General features: G+C 32.9%; 1 protein-coding gene across 1 annotated transcript in view; it reads right to left on the bottom strand.

Moving 5' to 3' along the window:
• EndoA (SH3 domain containing GRB2 like, endophilin-A) overlaps positions 1-18,178 on the bottom strand; it is a 337,766-nt gene extending 319,588 nt beyond the window's left edge. Inside the window, exon 1 of the mRNA XM_090406594.1 lies at positions 18,071-18,178. The gene's annotated coding sequence lies outside the window, so the exon portion shown is untranslated. The remainder of the gene's footprint in view (positions 1-18,070) is intronic.
• Between the last annotated feature and the right edge of the window lie 4,717 nt (positions 18,179-22,895).

Raw genomic sequence — 22,895 nt, 5'->3', positions numbered from 1 at the left:
TAGTCTTCATCAACTTTTCTAACACCTTAACATTGTCTAACACTCAAAGTTCTCTTCCCACCTGTGACAACCGAAAAATCTCACTTGTAACTGTGCAGCAGGATCTATTTACCAATTCATGTTTTTATCATGTCTCTTCTCCTGTGTATTTCTTAACTTTAAAGACACATTCCCTTAATCTGTCCTCTTACACGTATTTCCATAAACCAGTTATCAGATAATCTGTGAATATGAAAATATTCACTGGTTATCTGCCAGAGAATATTTTCAATTGTCAACCCATCTCTATGGATCCCACATGACCATATCTGAACATGTGTTCAATGGTCTTTAACGCCCTTGTAAAGTGGAAGAATCGCTTCCTTCTTCCAATGAGCTGACATGTTCAACATCCCAGTTATGATGTCATCACTTTAGCAATGTGGGCCCTAAAATTTAACATACCATTCCACACATACGCATGCACATAATGTTATTTAAACAGCTGACTTGAAGAGGAAACTTCAGGAATTGATTCCTTGAGTGATAAACATTATATCAACATGGTCCCAGTTCTACACAGATGGGAAAGTAGTCATTTCATGATTTCGTCACTAGTAACTGCAATGTAGTGTTGCCTGATTGTGCATATATTAGTCTAGTTTTTGCAAATGAGAACTAGACTATTTAACCCAATCAAAGATTGGGTTGACATTTTTGACTGTTTGTTTACATTTTAAAATAAGGTCCACAACAATGAACTTCATTTAGCTTTAGTAACAGTATCATGAGAGCTGTGCTGAGGAAAACCAGTAATGATTTTTCCCAAAATGCACCATCCCATGTGAAAATTTTTGTTTATGTACAACAAATGCCTGCAGGAAACAGGATCATTCTGCATTAAATGTATCTGAACATGGTGGAACCTCTGTGGCTCAGTCAGCATCGATGATGTTCTCTGACTGGAAAGATCTAGCTTCAAATCTGATCTAGGATGCAAAGAATATTTATAAGGGCTTTTCACAGTTGATGATGAGTTGGTTACATATGGAGGTCAAAGGGTTTCTCATTATATAAAACAGGCAAACTGGACCATTACAACACAAAATTTAGACATAATACACTGATCTCATAACTTTAGTTGTAAAATTGCAATAAGAAGTTCAAAAGAACATGTTACACAATACAACATAGCAATGGAACCAATACATGGTAAAAATCTGCATGAGTTGGAGCTTTCCCAAAATAACTGGAGAACACTAAGTATTAGAGAATATTTACATCTGTATCATCTGCTAGGTGTATAACATCTTGAAAAAGAAGTTGAGCCATGAATGATTATTTGTTGTTGGTTGCTTGCTTGCAAATGTCAGTCTAACTCAAGATGAAGCGAATAATTATTCATAATGCACATTTATCATACAAATAACGCTTTAAATGTGGCTTACCTTATTTTTCATGCTTGAATTCAGAGTTAATGGACTTTTCATTCGCTATCTCTGCATATGCTTTCTGACCACCTAGTTATATGTAAATACAGGGCTTTATTTACATTAAGTCACAGTAAACAGAAGGAATGGTTAGGGATTACAAAGTACTGTTAGTACTGAAGTCCAAATGTCATCAGCTCACTTCACTGATACTGATCAGCGTGTTACAAAAAGATAATCTAGATCAGGCTTAGAAACACTAATATATAATATCTTATGTTAGTGATTACACTGTGTCTTTTTATTGTTTCTTATGAGTTCAGAAGTTCAATTTTCTTCTTTATAATATAAATATTTACTAAATAATTTTCAATTATAGATGATATGGACTTGGACAGAAGTGCAAATTTAGATTCTCTGGCTAAGACAGAACTTTCAAATTTATCTGGTTGTTCAACATCTGGAACCAATTCAGAGAATGAAGCTACAATTGCATTTAATACTACTACTACTGCCGATGGTATGTTTTTTAAGATTCTAACAGGAAAAAAAACTTTTCAGACTAACACAGTAGTTGCACTTTGCTTAAAATGCCTGCCACAGAGTGCTGAGATTTTGTAACTCTTCATTGAATTTTCTGTCTCATTTAAAAAAGAAAGCATGTGCTACTGTACTTGAGGAATATAAAAATTATTTAAAATCAAAATGGTTGGAGAAACAGAAATCTAAATAATTCTACAATCACCAGAGGTGAAAAAAAAATCTGCTGAAAACCAAGAGAGTTTTGAAAGTGACATAACAAAATTTGTTGTTTATTCTATGATTCTTTTTAGGTGTAGAAGATTCCTTCATTTGAGAATTTAAATATTTCAAAATCAAAGTTTATGTGCAGTAGACATGATTTGGTTCAAAAAAGTAATGCTCTTTATGGTCACTGGTACTCAGAGATTTATGAAGAATTAAGAAAACATCTTTTGTATGTGCTATGATCGATATCTGGTCGGAGGGGGAGGGGGGGGAGAAAAGGGATTTTTTGGTGTTACTGCACACTGCTGGATAGCAACAGATTTAGAGCAAAAATTAGATGCCATAGCTTGCAAGAGATTTCAAAATTGTTACCTATAAAACAGAATGCCTGCTTCCTATATAGCATATATTCTGATTTTTGCTTTAATGAAAGCTAATGTTCCTGCAACCATTACTGATAATGGAAAAAACTTCACAGGCATTTTAGATGCCTTTGGGATAAAAGCAAAAAGTCTTGAATTTTCTGAGGAAATGTTTGCTTATGACAGTGAAGAGAATGATGATCCACAATCAGATGAAATCAGAGAAGAATTTCATGAACAAGAAAATTTGCTGTCATGTTTCTCTACATCACAACCAGTACATTTAAAATGTGCATACCCATCCTATCTATTTGTGCAACATCTGGTATGTTAATATGTATACAAAACTCTAGCGATCTGTCACTTACGTATACACAAGTCTTAAAAAATATACAATTCTCTACAGAAAGCAGCTGGGCAGCCAAAATTAGCAAAAATAATTCAAAATATATTAGGAAACACTCTCAGTAAACAAGAAGAAATCAGGTGGATTTCTTACACCTGATTTCTATAAAATATGACTATAAAAGAAAATTAGCCATCAAAACTAAGTGCTAACAGTTATGCAAGGCCCCTTAGCATAAAGAATATGCTAAAAGAGGAGGAATTTAAATACAGGAAAACCTCGCTTAACGCATATTTGATATGTGCAAGAATCAATTAGCAAGATCGAATGAAATGATACTATTTCCAACTTTAAGCGAGTGATTAATCAGTTAACGCAATTTTTTACGTTATGCGAAATTTTACGTTGCACGAAATTTTTTATCACTGATCTGCAGGGTGCGGAAAAGCTGGAAGTCATTAAAAGACATGAAAGTGGCACAAGTAATACAACGATTATGTGAGACCTGGGATACAGCAAGTCTACAGTTCAGACTATATTAAATAAGAGCAAAGAATACAAAGAACAAGGAAAAGTTGCTACTGCTTCTTCAAGCATGCAGATCACCCAAAATAGAAGCCATTTAATGATCGAGATGGAGTGTCTTCTATCACTCTGAATTGAGGATTATAACCAGAAAAGAATACCTCTTAGTAAAGGGAATATTCAGGCAAAAGCTCTCAATATTTTTACCTCATTGAAAGAACCCAAATTTCAAGAGGAATGTGAAAGCTTTACTAGAAGTTTAGAATGGTTTGACTGTTTTAAAAATCGAGCTGGGCCGCATAACATAAGAATAACTGGGGAATCTGCTAGTACTGATAAAGATTCTGCTGCCAAGTTTCCTGAAGAATTGCAAAGGATTATTCAGGAGGGTGATTATGACGATTGGCATATATTCAATATCAACGAAACTGGCCTCTTTTGGAAGCATATGCCAACAAAAAATTTCCTAGCTAAAACTGAAGCATCTCAACCAGGATACGAAGTATCTAAAGATCATCTTACACTTTTATTAGGAGGCAATGCAGAAGGCGACTTTAAACTCAAGCCTATGTTAGTTTATCGTGCGCAAAATCCAAGATCTAACATTATCGAAGAAATCGACACAATTGGAAAAGAACTTGGATTTAATGAACTGGATAATGAAGATGTGAGAAATTGCTCAATTCCCATTCAGAACATTTAAGCGAGATTGATCTCCTTCAACTAGAAGAACATTGTGCATATGAAGAAGAAGAATATAAGGAGTGCAAACAAGAAGAGAATGTTACGACTAAGAAGCTGTTAACTGCAGAAGAACTTCAGCTAGTTTTCAATCACATTGAGCATGCTAAGGAAATTTTGTTTAATGCTGATCCTGATATGGAACAAAATTTTGAAGTCTACCGAAATCTTGATAAAGTGATTGCCAGCTATCGCAAAACTTTGATGATTTTTCCTCTAATATAGCTTATACCATTTTTTTTTCTTTCAAATTTATGCTAACTGATGGATGAATTATAATTATTCCTATTATTTCTTGCATTCGCTTAGCATGCATTAATTGATGGATTAATTAATCACGTTAAGCGAGGTTTTCCTCACTTAATGTGTATACTGAAAAGCATTTGACCTGCACAGCACTGGTGCTCAATATACTGCAGGGTGAGAAGGACATTATTATGGTGAAAGTTTATTTTTCACTTGGTCAGACTATAATAAATTTGGTTAAATCCTTTATCCAAGTGTGTGCAAACAAAGTTTGCACCTGAAAGTATCTTCAGGACTGGGGTAAAGTGGTACAACACCGGGCAACTCCTTGCAAAGGTGGAGCAAGCTACCAACACTCCTATCTCAGTATCTCCCATAATGCAAAACACATCTCCTTGTGGATATGTATAATGTTATGCATTAAGGGAAGGACCTCTACCCAGACTAGTTTCGACCTTTATTGAGGTCTCTTCAGTGGGAGCCAGGCCCAAGTGGAGATACCAGGCAGAAGCATTAGCAGGCCATCTCCTCCTATAGGAGCTGCCAAGCGGTGTGCCACCTTTTTATTAAATTACTCTGGATTTAGAGAAAGATGTTGAAAGTTTATAAACTTTCAACATCTTTCTCTAAATCCAGAGTAATTTAATAAAAAGGTGGCACACCGTTTGGCAGCTCCTATAAAGTTTATAAACTTTCAACATCTTTCTCTAAATCCAGAGTAATTTAATAAAAAGGTGGCACACCGTTTGGCAGCTCCTATAGGAGGAGATGACCTGCTAATGCTTCTGCCTGGTATCTCCACTTGGGCCTGGCTCCCACTGAAGAGACCTCAATAAAGGTCGAAACTAGTCTGGGTAGAGGTCCTTCCCTTAATGCATAACATTATACATATCCACAAGGAGATGTGTTTTGCATTATGGGAGATACTGAGATAGGAGTGTTGGTATCTTGCTCCACCTTTGCAAGGAGTTGCCTGGTGTTGTACCACTTTACCCCAGTCCTGAAGATACTTTCAGGTGCAAACTTTTGTTTGCACACACTTGGATAAAGGATTAAACCAAATTTATTATGACATTATTATGGAATTCTTGTGCCACTTGCCTGCTCTAAGACAAAAATTTGAAATTATTTAAAATATTACAGTAATATAACTGAGCCACTTTCAGAAACATTTCTGAGTGGCATTAAAAGGAAATTTACTGACTATTTCAATTTTAATGTAGCTGAAGCAGAAAATGCAGTAATTGATGTCTTATCCTATCCATGATTTAAAAAGTAAAAAGTGATAGTTCTGATATTGTGAATCTTTATGTCAAAAGCACCTTATAAATCATTTAAAAATGATTAGAATGAAAGAAATTATTTCTAAGGCTGAGCACTCTAATCTACTGAATTACAAGTCTCCTGAGTAAACATTTTTTTTTTTTTTTATTTTGGTCATCAGTGACCCATCTATAATGATTTTTTGCATGCAGAACACCAAATGTTACATTTCTTCGATGATAAAGTGGATAAGGATCTAAAATTTAGGGGACACATCGCCAAAATTGTGAAGACAACACAAAGACTTCTGGGAATGATGAGGAGGACACTGACGTGTAGAAGTAGGGAGATTCTTGTTCCATTGTATAAGGCTTTGATTAGGCCACACATGGACTATTGTGCCCAGATTTGGTCACCTGGTTTTCAGAAGGATGAAGAGATGTTGGAAAGGGTCCAAAGGCGACTGACTAAGGTAGTTTCTGACCTCTGGAATGTCAAGTATGAGGAAAGATTGAAAAGATGTAATTTGCAGAGTCTAGTGGAGAGAAGGAAGAGGGGAGATATGATAGAGACCTACAAGTTGGTAAGGGGTTGTTATAGGATCAATGGTGGAGAAGTTCTACAGAGAATAGTGGGAGATCAGGGGAGAACCAGAGGTCATACCTGGAAACTGTATAAAGAGGGCGTGAGTAGGGGAGTGAGAGGCAGGTTTTTTTCGTGCAGAGTTGTGAATGATTGGAATGCCTTGCCTGAGAGTGTGGTGTCTGCAAGGAGTTTGAATGTGTTTAAGACCCAGTATGATGAGATGTGTGTGAGATAAAAGGACCTCCTAAATGAGTCTTTGACTCCATGAGGTCTTGTTTAATAATAATAATAATAATAATAAAGAATAAAGGTTGGCCATTTTTGTCAGGTACCCAAATGTTAAATAGTATTTATAAAATACAACGCTCCATTATCCACTTCTGCTCTGGTAGAATGTTTACTTATGCTACTAAGACAAACCTTCCTAAGTTAAATAGACTATCTGACCAGAATTTCAAAAGAAGAGTATTGCTGAAGGCAAATTTATGTGTTGATAAGTAACTTTTTATCCTTTAATTAAGTTTCTAACATATAATTTTTCATTTCTTTTTGCAAAAAATTTTTCTCTTTTTTATATTTTTTCACAATAATGAGACAAAAAGGAATTTGAGTTTCTTAAATGTTTTTCCTTTCTAAATTAAGTACATATTTCATTTTGGTATTACATTATTTTGTGCATAGTAATGGTAATTACAGTGCCTCTGTAGCTCAGCTGGTAAAGATAGTATAGATGAGCCTTTTGGTTTTTCTGAAAAGACCTGGATTTGGATCCCTTTATGTGAGGAACCTTCATCAGATCTTTTTAGTCAAATGGTGAGTTAGATGGTCTCATATAGAGGTTGAGGGTTTTTCCTCACGAAAACTAGGGTTTTTTTCTAACATACATTTCTATAGACACAAAATACTTATCCCACCCTAAAGGGATGCAGCAGAGGAATGGCAAGCTGGCTGAATTAAACTGCCTGAAGCCCTAATCAGGGGACTCAACCAGTCTTCAACATATGAGAAATAGATGAGAATAGTAATTACATTCAGTGTATCATGATTTTTTTTTTTATTTTAACATCATCATCATGCATATCAAGGATTTAGGTCTAGCATGGCCTGTTCCAGCTTTAGAAGTCATCGTTGAATTGTTTAAGAGGACGTCCTGGTTTTCTTTTTCCTAATGGTTGTACTTTAAGGCTTGCTTTGGTGTTCTTTCTGTTTTCATTCTTTGAACGTGTTCCATCCATCTATGTTTATATTTTTTAATTTTTTCAATTACTGGTTCTTAGTTTAATTCTTTCATAATATCTTCGTTTCTTTTGTGATCAAATAGGGTATACTTTGCAGTTTTTCTCATAAACTTCATTTCTGCTGTTGTTAATCTTTGTTTATCTTTTTGTTTTATTGTCCAGATTTCGCTTCCATACATTAAGACCGGTAGGTCTAATGTATTGTATACTTTTAGCCTGGTTTGTTTTTGAACTAGGTTTGGTTTAAATATAGAGTTAATTATACCTGTTATTTTTATGTTTATATCTTTTTCATTTTCATAAGTGATCATACATCCTAGGTAGTTAAATGAATTCACCTGTTCTAAGATCTTGTTATCTAATACTATTTTAGTTCTTGCTGGATCTTGTCCTTTAAAGGTCATAGTTTTTGATTTTTCCGTTGATATTATCACACCATAATCTTTGGATATCTCATTTAGATTTAAAATAGCTTTCTGCAAGTTATCTTCAGAATTTGTAATTATTATTTGGTTGTCTGCAAAGAGGAGAGTGTTTAAGTTGACTGTAGGTGAAAGTTTAATTCCTTGATGTAAATTTTTACTCCATTTTATTATTATTTCATTTAAGTATATATTAAAAAGAGTTGCTGAGAGGGGTCATCCCTGTCGGACCCCTTGGTTTATCTCTCTTGTATATGATAGCTCGTGGTTTAATCTTATTTGTATTTAATTATTTTCATATATACTTGTGATACCTTTTAGGATATTATTCGGCATTTGTCTTTCTTTTAATATGTTAAATAATATGTTTCTTTTAACTCTGTCAAATGCTTTTTCAATGTCAATGAATGCAATATCATCATCATCATCATCAAATTCCTGACATTTACCCTCAAGGAGTGTACAGGATATGCTAGTACTACATGAAAAATTTACATCATTACTAACTTCCAATCTACAATTTTTCTCCATATCAGTCTGTTAGTTGTCAAGACTACAACATTATCAGATCTTATATTTCTATCGTCTAAGGCACTTTGTACAGTATCAATCCACCTATATCTTGGTCTTCCTCAGGGTCGTTTTCCTGACAACCTGGCAGAGAACACTTGTTTTGCTAATCTTTCTTCGCCCATTCTGTTTAAGTGACTATACCAGATGAGATTAGCTCTGCTAATGCATTCCTGGATACTGAAAACGTAAAGTTCTTTCCTAATATCCTCATTTTTAATATGATATTGCCATTGATGCCATCTGTTCACACCTCTAATCTTTCTCAGGAGTCTCATATCTGCGGTCTCTAGTCTTTGGTCAAGTGTTTTACTTCTGATCCAGCTCTCAGATCCATAAGTTAAAAATGGTTTGAACACTGTCTTGTATACAGCTAATTTAGTGTTCCGACTAATTTCTCACTTATTCCATATGAATTTATTCAATTGACTTCCTACCATACCAGCATTGTTGATTCTGTTTTGTCTATTTCCATATTTAATTTACCACCATCACTAAAAATCGTGCCTAAGTAGCTGAAATGTTTTACTTGTTCCACAGGTTCTCCGTTCACAATGCAGATGACATTTTCAACAATTCTACCTATTTTTATTATCTTTGTCTTTTTAATGCTGACCTTCATACCATATCTATTACAACAGTTATTTAATTTAGTCAGGGAATCTTGCAGGCTTGTAGCAGATTTATTTAGAAGTATTACATTGTCCGCATAAAACAAAGAGCTGACATTAACATCTCCAATTCTGATATCATGTTTAATACCACTTTCCTTCATAACATGATCCATACAGATAATGAATAACAGAGGGGATAATGTACATCCTTGTCTCACACCAGTTTTAACATTAAACCATCTTCCTGTACTTCCTTCAATCCTAACTGCTGACTTATAACTCAAATAAAGAATAAGTATTGCTTGATATAATGCCCCATCGACACCATATAACTGTAGTGTATTGAATAGCTTCTCTCTCTCTCTCTTGGCACCTTGTCATATGCCTTTTCCAGATCGACACAACTTAAATAGAGATCTTTGTTATATTCCCATGCTTTCTCAACTATTTGTCGTAAAGTGAAGATCTCATCCTGACAGTATCTATTTGGTCTGAATCCAGCTTGTTCTTCACCAAGCTTTTATTCCACAATTCTTCTCAACCGTTTCTCAAGTATACATGCAGAGATCTTGCCAGGAACACTCAGTAGGGAGATACCTCTGTAATTCTCACATTCAGTTTTATTTCCCTTTTTATATATGGGTACTATTAGAGCTCTACTCCAATCATCAGGAATTCATCCCTTTGTACAGGCTTTCTGAACTACGCAGTGCAGCCACTGTAAGACTTTTATACCTCCATACTTAAGCATTTCTGGTCGAATATCATCTACTCCTGCTGCCTTTCCACATTTCAAACCTTTGATGGCTTTTTCTATTTCAAGTATGTATTCCTGACTGTATGCCTGGTCAGTGTTTTTTACCGCTGTGCTGTCATCACTGCTTGTTTCATTTAGCAGTTTTTCAAAGTAATTACTCCATACTTCAAAGATATCTTTTTCTCCTGTTTTCATGTCACCTATATCATCTCTAACTCCTTTTACAGCATTCTTTCCTCATTTCTAAGCTTCTTCAACAACCTCCAGAATATCTTACCACCTTCTTGATATTTATTTTCTATGTTCTTGACAAAGTCCTCCCATGACTTTTGTTTAGCTAGTTTTACACAGTGTTTCGCTTTCTTACATTTGTCTCTGTATTCTCTAAGAGCACAAACTGACTTATTTGCCAGGAACTTTTGATATGCTTTCTTCTTTTCCTTCACTGCCTCTTTAACTTCCTGTGTCCACCATGGAGTTCTGATTTTTCTATCCTTGCAGACAACCTCACCACATGTCTCTCTGGCTGAATCAATCAGGGTTTTCTTCAAGGCTTGCCACTGAATCTCCAAGGTTTGGTTTCTGCAATATGTGTTTCTAAATTGTATTCTCTTCTTTTCTCTATTGTTAATTTTAGGCAAAAGGCCAGGTCTATACATGATCATCCTTTTCTAAATCCATTCTGTACTTCTAAAATAAAGTTTTCGGAATATTTCATTAGTTTGCTATTTAAGATTCTGCTATATATTTTGTAACAGGAATTTAGTATACTGATACCACTATAGTTTTTAGGGTCATCTCTATTACCTTTTTTAAAGATGGGAATCACAATTGCTTTTTTCCATTCTATTGGGGAGATACCAGTTGAATAAATTTTATTTAAAAATAATAAGAGTCTTTCTTTGAATCTTGTTCCTGTGTTTTTATATAGTTCTGAACCTAGCTTATCTTCTCCAGGTGATTTTCCGTTTCTTGTTTCTTTCAGGCTGATTTCTAATTCTTCTTTAGTTATTTCCTTTTCATTTTCGTTAATTGTTTGCCAGTTGTCTTTTTTTAAATATTTATCTGTCAACAATTCTGTGTAGTAATTTAGAAATTGTTCTAATTTCAATTCAGTGTTTAATTTTATGTTTTCTTTGATTCTGCATTTAAATGTTTCAAAATCTTATATACATTGCATCTTATTTTATATAAATCATGTTCCAAATTAGAAACAAATTTGTTCCATGATTCTCTATGTCTTTTTTTGACTTCTCGTTTAGCTATGGATCTTATTCTTTTATATTCTATTTCATCTTCTAATCTTTTACTGCTTAACCATTTGTGATAGGTTTTTTTCTTTTTGATTATTTCTTTGATTGTATCATCCCAGATCTTCAGTTTTTTCCTTTTATTGAATTTTTTGGTCTTTCCTAAGCTTCATTTGCAGCTGCATTTAGTACTGTTTTTATATTAAGCCATTCTATTTCTATTTCTTCATTTTGTTTTATTTTATCACAATTGATAAATTCTTTGTTCATATAGCCATTGTACATTTGTGTGATTCAATAATCTAGTTTTTATAAACAAATGTTTAAAATTTTCTTTCTGTTCTTGTTACTTGTAGTCATTTAGGTGGTAATCTTAATTTTATTTTAACAAGGAAGTGGTCACTGCTTATTTCATATCCTCTGTGAACTCTAACATCTAGTGAAAATTTTGATGTCTTTTCATTTAATATAAAATAATCTAATATTGATTTCTATCATCTTGCTGCCCAAGTATATTTATGTATGTCTTGTGTTTATAGAATGAATTCATTATTTTTAGGTGAATTCATTATTTTTATAAACTACAAAGTCGATCAATTTTTTACCATTCCTTTAGAGTATGTTCTCCATGTATTCCTATATTATTATTAATTTTCGTGTTTCCAATTCTTGCATTTAAGTCTCCTGCTAAAATTATGTAATCATTTTTATTTATTTTATTATATATGTTTTGTAGCTGATTATAAAAATCAATATTATCCTTTTCTCTTCCTTCTTCTGGGGATATATAAACCAATTATTGTTAAATAGCCTCTATCTATTTTTATTCTAGCTTCTATTATTCTTTCATTCCATAATTTATAATGTTTTAACTGTTTTGAAAGGGAGTTATGAATCCAAATCATGACTCCTGCTTGTGCTCTTTGGTCTCTGTTGACTCCACTGTATATCACATTAAAATTTTTGGTTCTCATAGTTCCTTTTAATTTCTTTTTTGTTTCAGTGATTACTGCCATTTTAAAATTTCTTTCATTAAATAGTTAGTCTAATTCTATTTCTTTATATGCTGTTCCTCTTACATTCCAGTTTGCTATGTGTGTTATATTTTGTCGTTTCCATTTTTGTTTTACCTTTTCCATTCCAGGGTTGTTTTCCATAGATTCAATCAGATTATCTTTTTCTGTCAGCTTACAAGTAGAATTATGTTCTCCATGTCATTTTTTACTAAATGTTAAAATTTTTATTTTAACATTTAGTAAAAAATGTTAAAATAAAATATTGTATTTCAGAGAATTGTATTGTTTAAATATAATATGTTTTATTTGTTCAATGTTAAAAACTAATTTCATTTCTGTAAGAAATTAACAAATGTGTGTTCATGAAAATAATAAATTTGTAAAAAAACATCTTTCTTACATTTTAATTATTCATTCCAACATATAAAATTTTAAGTTAAAATTGTTAAATTTATGATTAACTGATTAAATATTTAATTCATTGATGACAATCACAGGATGGGAGTGATATAATTTTGACTAATTAAAAAGTAATTTTTTATTACTTTTTAATTCATATTTGTTACTGATTAAATTTAGTTGACTGATGTCAATCACAAGCTGATGAGTGATGTAAATCTAACTAACTGATTGATGATTAAAAATTATGACTAATTTTTAAACCAAAGTTTATGTTGATTATAAATTTAGTTGACTATGCCCAACACAGTTCAAGAGGCAGTCGAGGAAAGAAGAAAGCATGTCAAAACTTCCTGTCAAGTAATTCAGCATGTGTGCTGAGATAATACAGTAAAACTAGCACAACAAAAGTCATGTTAAGAATTTGGTAAGAACAGAAAATAAACACCATAAATAAATGACAAAGTATTCTGAAAACTAATGAAAGGAGAAAAAAAGCTTAAAAACAGAGGAGAGAATACTGCAAAAGGAATCAAAGATGATAAAGATGGCATGATAACTGAAGATAAAGATGTCTGAAGTAATCACTTTGAAAGACTGCTAGATGAAACAAGCAGTGACAGGACAACAGTGGAAGATTCTGAAGAGGAACGCAATCAGGAGTGTATATATATATATATATATCAAATCAATGCTTGAGGTAGAAAAAGCTATCAAACAGCTGAAAAGTGGAAAGGCAGCTGGAGTAGATAATATCTGACTCATTTATACTAGATAAAATCAACAAGCTATGATTAAATATGAAGGTATAAAAAGTTTTACACTGGCTCCACTGCATAATTCAGAAAGCCTGGTTAGAGAGTCGAATTCCAGATGACTGGAGAAGAGCTCTCATAGTACCCATCCATAAAAAGGGAAATTATGATGATGAGAATTACAGAGGAATTGCCATACTCAGTGTTCCTAGTAAGATTTATGCAAACATATTTAAGAAAAATTGAGGAAGGAGAAACTTGGAGAAGAATAAGCTAAGTTTAGGGCAAACAGAAGTTCTCAGGATTAGATTTTAAGAAAAATAGTTGAGAAATAATGGGAGTATAACAAGCTAATAAGTATTATAGATCGGGTAAAGTCATATGACAAGATACCAAGAGAAAAGCTGTTCTAAACACTACAATTATATGGTGTAAATGAGACAAAATCAATCAATAGATAGTTTATACTTAAGATGAAATTAAAGCAGTTAGCAGTAAGAATTGAAGGAGGTTTCACTTACATTGAAAAAAACATCAATTAATCTGAGTGGTATGTCAAAGCAGTAAGCAGTTAGAATAAAAGCAGGTGATGCCAAATCAGGAGTGAGACAAGAGTGCAGATAATCTCCACTATTATTCATCATTTGGATTAACCTTATGAAGGAAAGCGGCATTACACCTGATATCAAAATTGGCAGATGACGTTAATAAATCCAGTATAAGTCTGCAAAATTCCCTAACTAAAAATGAATAAATGTTGTAATAAATATGGTATGAAAATCAGCAATAAAAAGGCAGCCTATGAAACAGGCAAGAAAATTTCAAACATCAACTGCATCCTGAATGGAAAACCTACAGAACCATCAAACAGATGGCATCATTTACAATATCATATTATAAATGGGGATATTAGGAAGAACCTTCATACTGTTTGCATTCCAGTGTGTGTGTGTGTCTGTGTGGGTGGGTGGGTGAGAGCAAAGCTAATCTCAGTAATATAGTCGTTTAAACAGAATGGAAGAAGAAAGGTTACCAAAAAAAAATGTTTTTTGCCATGATAGCATGGGAAAAAAAAGTTTCCTAAAAGAATGAAATATAAGATCTGACAGAGAGTCCTGATATGTCACGTTAATATGGAGGAAAATTATCAACAAAAACTGAAAGTTTTCACTTGTTATACTATAAATTAAAGATGCCAAGAAATTATATTCCTCATTTAATACTTTATCCAAGTGCATGCAAAGTTTGCATGTGAAGTATCTTCACAACTAGGAAATATGACTTCTACATTACTTCAACATTGGTATCATTTCTGAGTCTGGTTCTCACTGATAAGACCTAAATAAAGGTCAAAACTGATCTAGATAGTGGCCCTTAACCATAATGCTTAGCATTATACATGTCTGAAAGGGGGATGTGCTTCGCATTATGGGATACTAAAGCAAATGATGAGAAGTCATTAGCCTCTATATGCAAGTAGCCCAGTCGTGAAAATACTTCAAGTGCAAACTTTGTTTGCTTTACACTTGGATAAATGGTTAAATTAAAAATATAATTTCTTGGCATCTTTAATTTATTGTCAACAGGAAGTTAGTAATCAGGTAAGCTTTTCATGTAGTACTATCATGATATCCTGTACATCACTGAGAATACATGTCAGAAATTTGATGATGAATATACATCTTGTTCACATTTAATATAATGTAAGTTGTGTGGTATCCTCTAACATAGAATGATTTGAAATGACCCTTTAGCTGTATGACAGACTACTTTAAAGAAGCAATTATTTATGAGAGAGACAGATAAAAACATTAAATGTGATTATGCATATAAAAATCATTTAAAAAAGTGTGGTAATTTGGATAAAAATTTCTCAAGATGACATAGTAGTCCACAGTGTACATAATTTCTCATTTATAATACCCTACTTTTTTTTAACATAATTTCTCCTCCCTTCTCCAAGTACAAATACTTTTTAATAAAATTAACTTTATAAATCAGTTATGTGAAATCAACACTGGATCAAGTACAGTGGTATCTCGCTAATCCGAACCTCTTTAGTCCAAACCCTCCAGTAATCCGAACTGCAGTTTGAAAGAGAAAAAAAAAAAAGTTTGATTACGTATTATTATTTTGTGTACTATTATTTTTATTTAATAATTATTTTAACTATTATTATTTATTTATTATTATTACAGTGCAGTATAACTATGGTGATACACAAAAAGAGGAAATTCAAAACGCACATAATTTGGTTAAAAATATAAATCTAGATGTTGAAATTTCACAAACAGATGTTACGGAATAGATTACAGGTAGAACCGAAAGTGAATTCGGAATCAAATCCGATGCTGAAATTATAAATATGATGCTGCAGAATGAATTAGAAGATGATAATATCGATAAAGAACTTGAGGAAAAAAAAGAAGCAAAACACGAAGTGGCAGTAAAAGTTTTAATGTGTGTATAGAATGGGCTAAGCAGAATGATATGCCATTCCACAATATTTCACTGCTAATGCAGCTCCAAGAAGAAGCATTCGTAAAAAGTTTAGCTTCCAAGAAGCAAAAGAAAATCAATGACTTTTTTACAAAGAAATAAAAAAACTTTTTTGTATTATTTTGTGAAACTTTTTTGTGTGTTATGTACAAAAATGCGATATTTTTTTACGCAAATTAAGTTATGTACTGAAGTATGCAATTTTATATCAGAATCCTGAACAATACAATACAATACAAACAAACTAAATTTTTTACTAAAATAAACTTGTATACTGTATTATTTTTTAAGTTTTACATTACATTACAGTAGCTTTTTTTCTATCAGTTACTTCATTTATTTACAGAATTAAATTGATGTATCATTAGAATCTGATTATTTTTGTCTTAAACGCTAGTTATTGTTGTCCCTTGGGGGTAATTCACTAATCTGAACTTTTTGCTAATCTGAAAGAGCACAGATTTTTAGTTCAGATTAGCGAGATACTACTGTACATTGGTGATAATTTATAATCTTATGATAATGTTCTCATACATATGTACATGACATTATTTGTGTTTACAATGCTTAAAAAAACAAGATTGTTTTAGACATAAAAACAAGTATTTTTTTCCTTATAAACAGTGAGTTATATATCAATCTGTGTATTAAATTTTACACAATGCAGGTTTTTTTTAACAAGTAGTTAAACAATATAGCTGCCTATGAAACTAAGTTATTATTAGTGTTTCTGTTCTAATAGTTTAATATCTGTTCTTAATGATTTATACTTTGAATCCTTATAAATTTTAATTTTTTTTCCACTTTGTTTTCTGATTAATACTGAAATAGGAGTGCTGCTTGTTAATTATTGTACAAAAAAAAAAGTAAAGCAAAATTATAATAATAATAATTATTATTATATATGAAAACCTCCATGGAGTTCAAAGACTCATCACTGGAGGTCTGCTAACCATCATTTGCACAATACCTATCATATTTTGCTTTAAACTCATTTAAAGCACAATTGACTCTGGACAACTCATTTCACTTATTCACCACTTTCCAAGCAAAAAATCTAGTCCTCAAATCCTTCTTACACTTTCATTTAATTTCCAGGGGGTGACCACCTACTTTTTCCATATTAGTCATGTACTGAAAACTTTCCTCTGTATTAATACTTAAAACCCCTTTCTCTATCAATCAGCTTGTATAACCCACAAATCTTTATCTCTTCTCATATGGAGCATCCTGTCACCATCTTGGTCATTCACCTCTAATTCCATTTCATCACTAACACATCTCCAAGAAATCCATGTGTACAGATCTGTACACAACAGTCCAGATGGAACCATATCAATGTCTTATAAATAGATAAAATAACTTTTTTTTTTAATCTCTGCTTGTCGGTGTTCTTTAATATCCAAATAATGCTATCAGCTATTTTAGCAACTTATGCAATATAACATCTGAACTTCAACTCAGAGTCCACTAGCATCCTTAGCTTCATTAATTTCTTGCAGCCCAGTTACTTAATGTAGTATTGTACACAGCTGATAATACTTTCATTCCAAGCAACCTGACATGTTTCTATATTAAATTGACAGCCATTCTTCTTTTGACCATACTGTCAGTCTACATAAATTGTTGTGCAAGATCTCTACATCATCCTTATTAGCTATTGCTCTACCCAGTTTTATATAATTAGCAAATAATTGATATTTCCCTTCAGTTTCCTATATCATTAATGTACAAGTTAAATAGCCAATGCTGGAGTACAGAGCCCTGTGGCACACAACTGGTTCTACACCTTCTCCTGGACTCTATTCCTCCATTTAGAACTGTCTGGTGTCTATTCGTTAGCCATCGTCTTATCCGTGGCAAATGTTTTATATACAAATCCAAGATACTCCAAGTTATGTCCCAGCAGAAAGCAAATGTTTCTGTAACATGAAATCTATGATCTCTAATCAATTCGGATTTCTAACCACGAAGTGATCACTTATCTACTAGCAATTCTGAATTTCGAGAGTGAAATAGGCAGATTTTGAGATGTTCAATATATCATTTTATCTGCACTGGTTTTTAATAAATGGATTTAGCGTAATGAAGAAAGAGGAAATTTTAGTCAGCGCAACTTGATAAATGCAAAGACTACTCCGACAAATATCGAGATGAAATATACACAATCAGTACGACATTAATTTGTCGCAAATATTCCAAGTTATTAAAATATGAATTGTGAATTACCCTAATGAAGTTATAAATACACCATAAACGAACATTTAGGATAATTCCAGTGGTAGTATTTACAACTATAAAATAGCATATAAACTAACTGACACACCTGTGAATGTAGTGACCACAAGGATTTATGTTTACATCCGACACACAGACATGAGACATTAGAGCACCACAAACCACAGCCCTGGCATCAGACGACACGATCGATTGTACAAACGGAAGTTGAAATTTCCCATGAGCCAAAGTAATACCGCAGTGCTACTCTTATTGTGCCATCTTGTGACAATAACCAGTAATGATTTTAAAAAATAAAATAAAATAAATAAGAAGTCCAATGTTAGGGATTTGTCGAATTTGTATTAAATAATATTTGTGTCGACAAAATTATGTCACAATTAATGAATATCATTCAGACGCAAATAATGGCAGTGTTAGGGCAACATATAATTAGAAGAAACACACGTATAAACCACAGTGAAAATTATTTAATTGTAAATAATTTTCACTGTGGTTTATACATGTGTTTCTTCTAATTATGAACGCACCACAGGTTTCGTTATTTAAAAAATAGGGCAACATATAGCTTCTTAAATCCTTAAAAGATAGAAAATTATTGATTTAATCGTTTTTGTTTGGATATTCAATTTAGTTTGCATTCAGGTACTGACAGTAACTGAATTCAAATTATTAAAGACAAATATTCCAGCTCTGTATATACGAATATGACTTATGACAACCTACATAAGACGATTTCGTCTTATGTAGAGTTGATTTCGTCACCTTAAATCTAAACAATAGTCGGTGGTAGATGGGAGTATGTCAGCAATGGACAAGTGATCAAGTGTATAAAGCGTTTCTCTCGATTTTTTCTTATTCAAAAACTACCCTTTATGACGATAAAATGCGCATTTCGTTTTTTTTTTTTTCAAATTCAAAAAAAAAATCTGTTTAAAAAGTCGAAACTTAGAACCTTTGGAAACAACAGTATGTCGGTATCTAACAGTATGTCAATATATCACATACTCCCATCTATGATGGTAGATGGGAGTATGTTAGCAATGGACAAGTGATCAAGTGTATAAGGCGTTTCTCTCGATTTTTTCTTATTCAAAAACTACCCTTTATGAAGATAAAATGTGCATTTCGTTTGTTTTTTTTTCAAATTCAAAAAAAAAATCTGTTTAAAAAGTCGAAACTTAGAACCTTTGGAAACAACAGTGTGGGTTGTAGCTCTCGACTTTATACATGGAGATTTTTGTTGTTTATTAGCTATCGATGTTATGTTGTTACAAGTATTTAATCAGAAGTACTCAGAAATCAAAAACAATAACAGAAATTTGCGTTTCTAGCTAAGAAGGAAGTGCTGAAACTTGAAAAAATCATATTCGAGAGTACATCTATAGAAGAAATTGATCATTTTAAACGATGTCTTTAATAATGTTGAAAGATCAAGACAGGATATTAGAACAAAAGCTGCAAAAGCAATAACAGATAATAAGCTTAAACTTACAAACAGATTATGTATTTTTGACATATTAGTTAATTCAGTACTCCTACATGGAAGAGAAACTTGGACCCTCTTAAAAGAAGACGAAAATAGGTGTTATAGTCACCTCCCAAAGATTCCATACATCAGAAGATAAGAACTTCTGATCTTATCAGAAGTTCTGATGGAATGCAAAGAATCAGTTCTTTCACCATCCAAGAGATAACACATCAATACAAAGATTCGAAGGAAACAACATTTGGCTTGATCATATCAATAGATCTGATCACTATGCAAGCCCTTGAAGAAAAAGCGCCTCCGTAGAGCAATTGGAAGAACGACGGTACATTGCGCCCTTCGATTGGAACAGGCCTAAGTTCGATTCTCGTCGCGATGGGAGGAATCTTTATCTGGTCGATTTCAATCGATGGTGAGTTAGCCGATCTCATACGGAGGTAGCAGGGTTTTTTCTCCCGGAAACTCGGGTTTTTCATCCCGCATACATACAAATCGGCCCTTCAGAACACACGCAATTTACAGACAAAAATTACTAGTTGTGGTGGTGTTGGAGGTGGGCGGTAGATGGCGTTGATTCGTAGTAGAGGTAAGGTGTAGAGACAGTTGAAGATGTCCTCCCGCGATGAGTCTTCGGACTCCTTGGAGGTATCAGGAATAATAATAATAATAATAATAATAATAATAATAATAATAATAATAATAATAATAATAATTTATTCTAGGAACTCGAGAAAGAGGAAAAGCTAGAATAAACTGGACAGATGCTTCAGTTACAAAGCTGAAAGCTAAGTGCTGATCAAGGACTGATATGTGTGTGTGTGTGTGTGTGTGTGTGTGTGTGTGTGTGTGTGTGTGTGTGTGTGTGTGTGTGTGTGTGTGTGTGTGTGTGTGTGTGTGTGTGTGTGTGTGTGTGTGTGTGTGTGTGTGTGTGTGTGTGTGTGTGTGTGTGTGTGTGTGTGTGTGCTTAAATACTATATATATAGTATTTAAATATCTAATACTTCGTGATACTTTTCTTAAAGTAATTGCACGAGAAACTGCTGGAGAGAGGATTCTGGATTTGACAATAACATCAGCGAAATTAGTGATCAACCGTATTGATTATTTGGAACCGATTGGAGGCAGCCATCATTTGACCTTTCAAAGGGAAATTAAAAATATGGGGGGAAGTATTCATTAGAAAACACAACGGTGGCATTGTGTTATCAAAAAAGCTAATTTATTATTATTATTATTATTATTATTATTATTATTATTATTATTATTATTATTCGAGGATGAAAGCAGAGAAATTAGTTCTCATCCAAGATGTATCATATGTAACCAAATGCATGTAATGTACGTGTCACATGTAAACCAATGTATGTAATGTATGTATTATATGTAAACAAACGTAAGTAATGTAAGTATCATATGTAAATAACTGTAAGTGATATATCATATGTAACCAAATGTATGTAATGTATGTAATAACTGTAACAAAAGTATGCAATACAGAGTGATTATATTCATTGATATTGTATATATAGAGTGTAAAATTGCAAAGAAACATCTGTAATAATCATCATTATGAATATTATAATAATATACGTTGTAAACAGTTATTGTTATTATTATTATTTAAAAAAAACTTTATGCACGGAAAAGTATTTGTTATGCATAATTGTGTTCATATAATGTATGTAATTTATCTGAGAAATAATAAAATGTTAAAAAAAAATTCCTTGACACCTCCAGGGAATCCCAGACTCATCGAGGGAGGACACTTGCTCTTACAAATCTACGTCGCCTCCACTCAGTCCTCTAACTACAGCGAACCCCATCATCCATCTACACCACTAATACTAACTAGTATTAGAATTAATTTTGTTGATGGTTTGTTAAGAGAATAAAAATGTATCAACTGGAAGACATTATTTAATATAACAGAACTAATTCAAGATAGACAGCACTAAAGGATGCATTGTATATTTTAATGCTATTTATCTCTAGGAGTAAATTTCGCAATAAACTTGTAGTCAGCTGGATGAATAATCGAATTCTTTTAAAAATATTTTATAAGACAGTGCTTTGTAAGAGTATCGATCTGATTAAACGATTACTAAGAATGACAGATGTAAGCAACATTTAGTATTAACTAAACTGTTAATTACAGGATACAATTTGAATTATAATTAGCAAGAAATGCTAAGATTAATTAAAAAGCTTTGTATGTGTGTATGTGTGTGTGGAAAAGGATAACGACAAAACAAATTATTTAATCTTCACCAGTTCATCTGCAACACTTGTAGACTGCGGTTGAAAAGAATTCAGTATTTTGATGGTGTATACGAGGATGGTCCGAAAAGATCCCGGCCTCGACCACAGATGGCCACACTATCGGCAAGATTTTTTTTTAAGTTGGTACATCTGCCATAAGCATTCATGTGAAATTGCAAGTCATTCTAACAACCAGTTTGTTTTATACAACTGCCTGAAGCAAAAGTGTTGTGTGTATCACTTGAAATCGATAAAATTGAGTATTGTGCGGTTATGAAATTCTTTGTAAAAGAAGGTTTAAAATCAAAAGAAATTCGTTCGAAGTTCATAAAATTTATGGACATTCTTCCTCTTCGTTTTTTTTTTCGACAATTAAGAAATGGACTGCCGAGTTTAAACACGGCCGTACCAGCCTTGAAGATGATCCACCTGAAGGACGTCCAAAAAATGTAACAACCAGAAATCATTGATCAAGTACACGATATGGTACTGGATGACCGGCGAGTCAAAATGCATAAAATTTACGAGCCTATAGGCATCTCAAAAGAACGTGTAGGATATATTTTGTATGAAGAATTTCAAATGAAAAAGCTTTGCGCAAGATGGGTGCTGCGTTTACTCACAGCAGATCAAAAACGTACTCGCATGAAACTCTCTGAGCAGTGTTCGGAGCGTTTTAACAAGAATAAAACTGATTTATTACTATGAATGAGACTTGGATTCACCATTACACACCAGAATCCAAACAGCAGTCAAAACAGTGGACAGAAGCCGGCGCAAAGAAAAGCCAAGTCGGTTCCATCAGCAGGAAAGGTCATGGCATCGGTGTATTGGGATGATAAAGGCATTTTGTTTATGAATTATCTTACAAAACTATTATTAAAAAACAAAAAACTTACAAAAAATTATTAAAAAACAATAACCTGAGAATATTATTTCGATCTTTTAATAGACGAAAAAATTCGTGAGAAATGACCCGGTTTGCAGAAGAAAAAAATCATCTTTCATCAGGACAATGCACCTGCTGTTTTGGCAATGGGAAAATTAAAGGCACTATGAATAGTTGGAACATCCACCCTATTCCCCAGATTTGGCTGCCTCTGACTTCTATCTCTTCCCAAAACTAAAACTCTTCCTCGCTGGTCAGCGTTTTTCTTCGAATCAA

This window comes from Typopeltis vanoorti, chromosome 16 (genome assembly GCF_054136105.1).
Source record: "Typopeltis vanoorti isolate ZY-2024b chromosome 16, IOZ_Tvanoo_1.0, whole genome shotgun sequence".
Lineage (NCBI taxonomy): Eukaryota > Metazoa > Arthropoda > Arachnida > Uropygi > Thelyphonidae > Typopeltis > Typopeltis vanoorti.
This window is presented reverse-complemented; position numbering and strand designations above follow the sequence as displayed.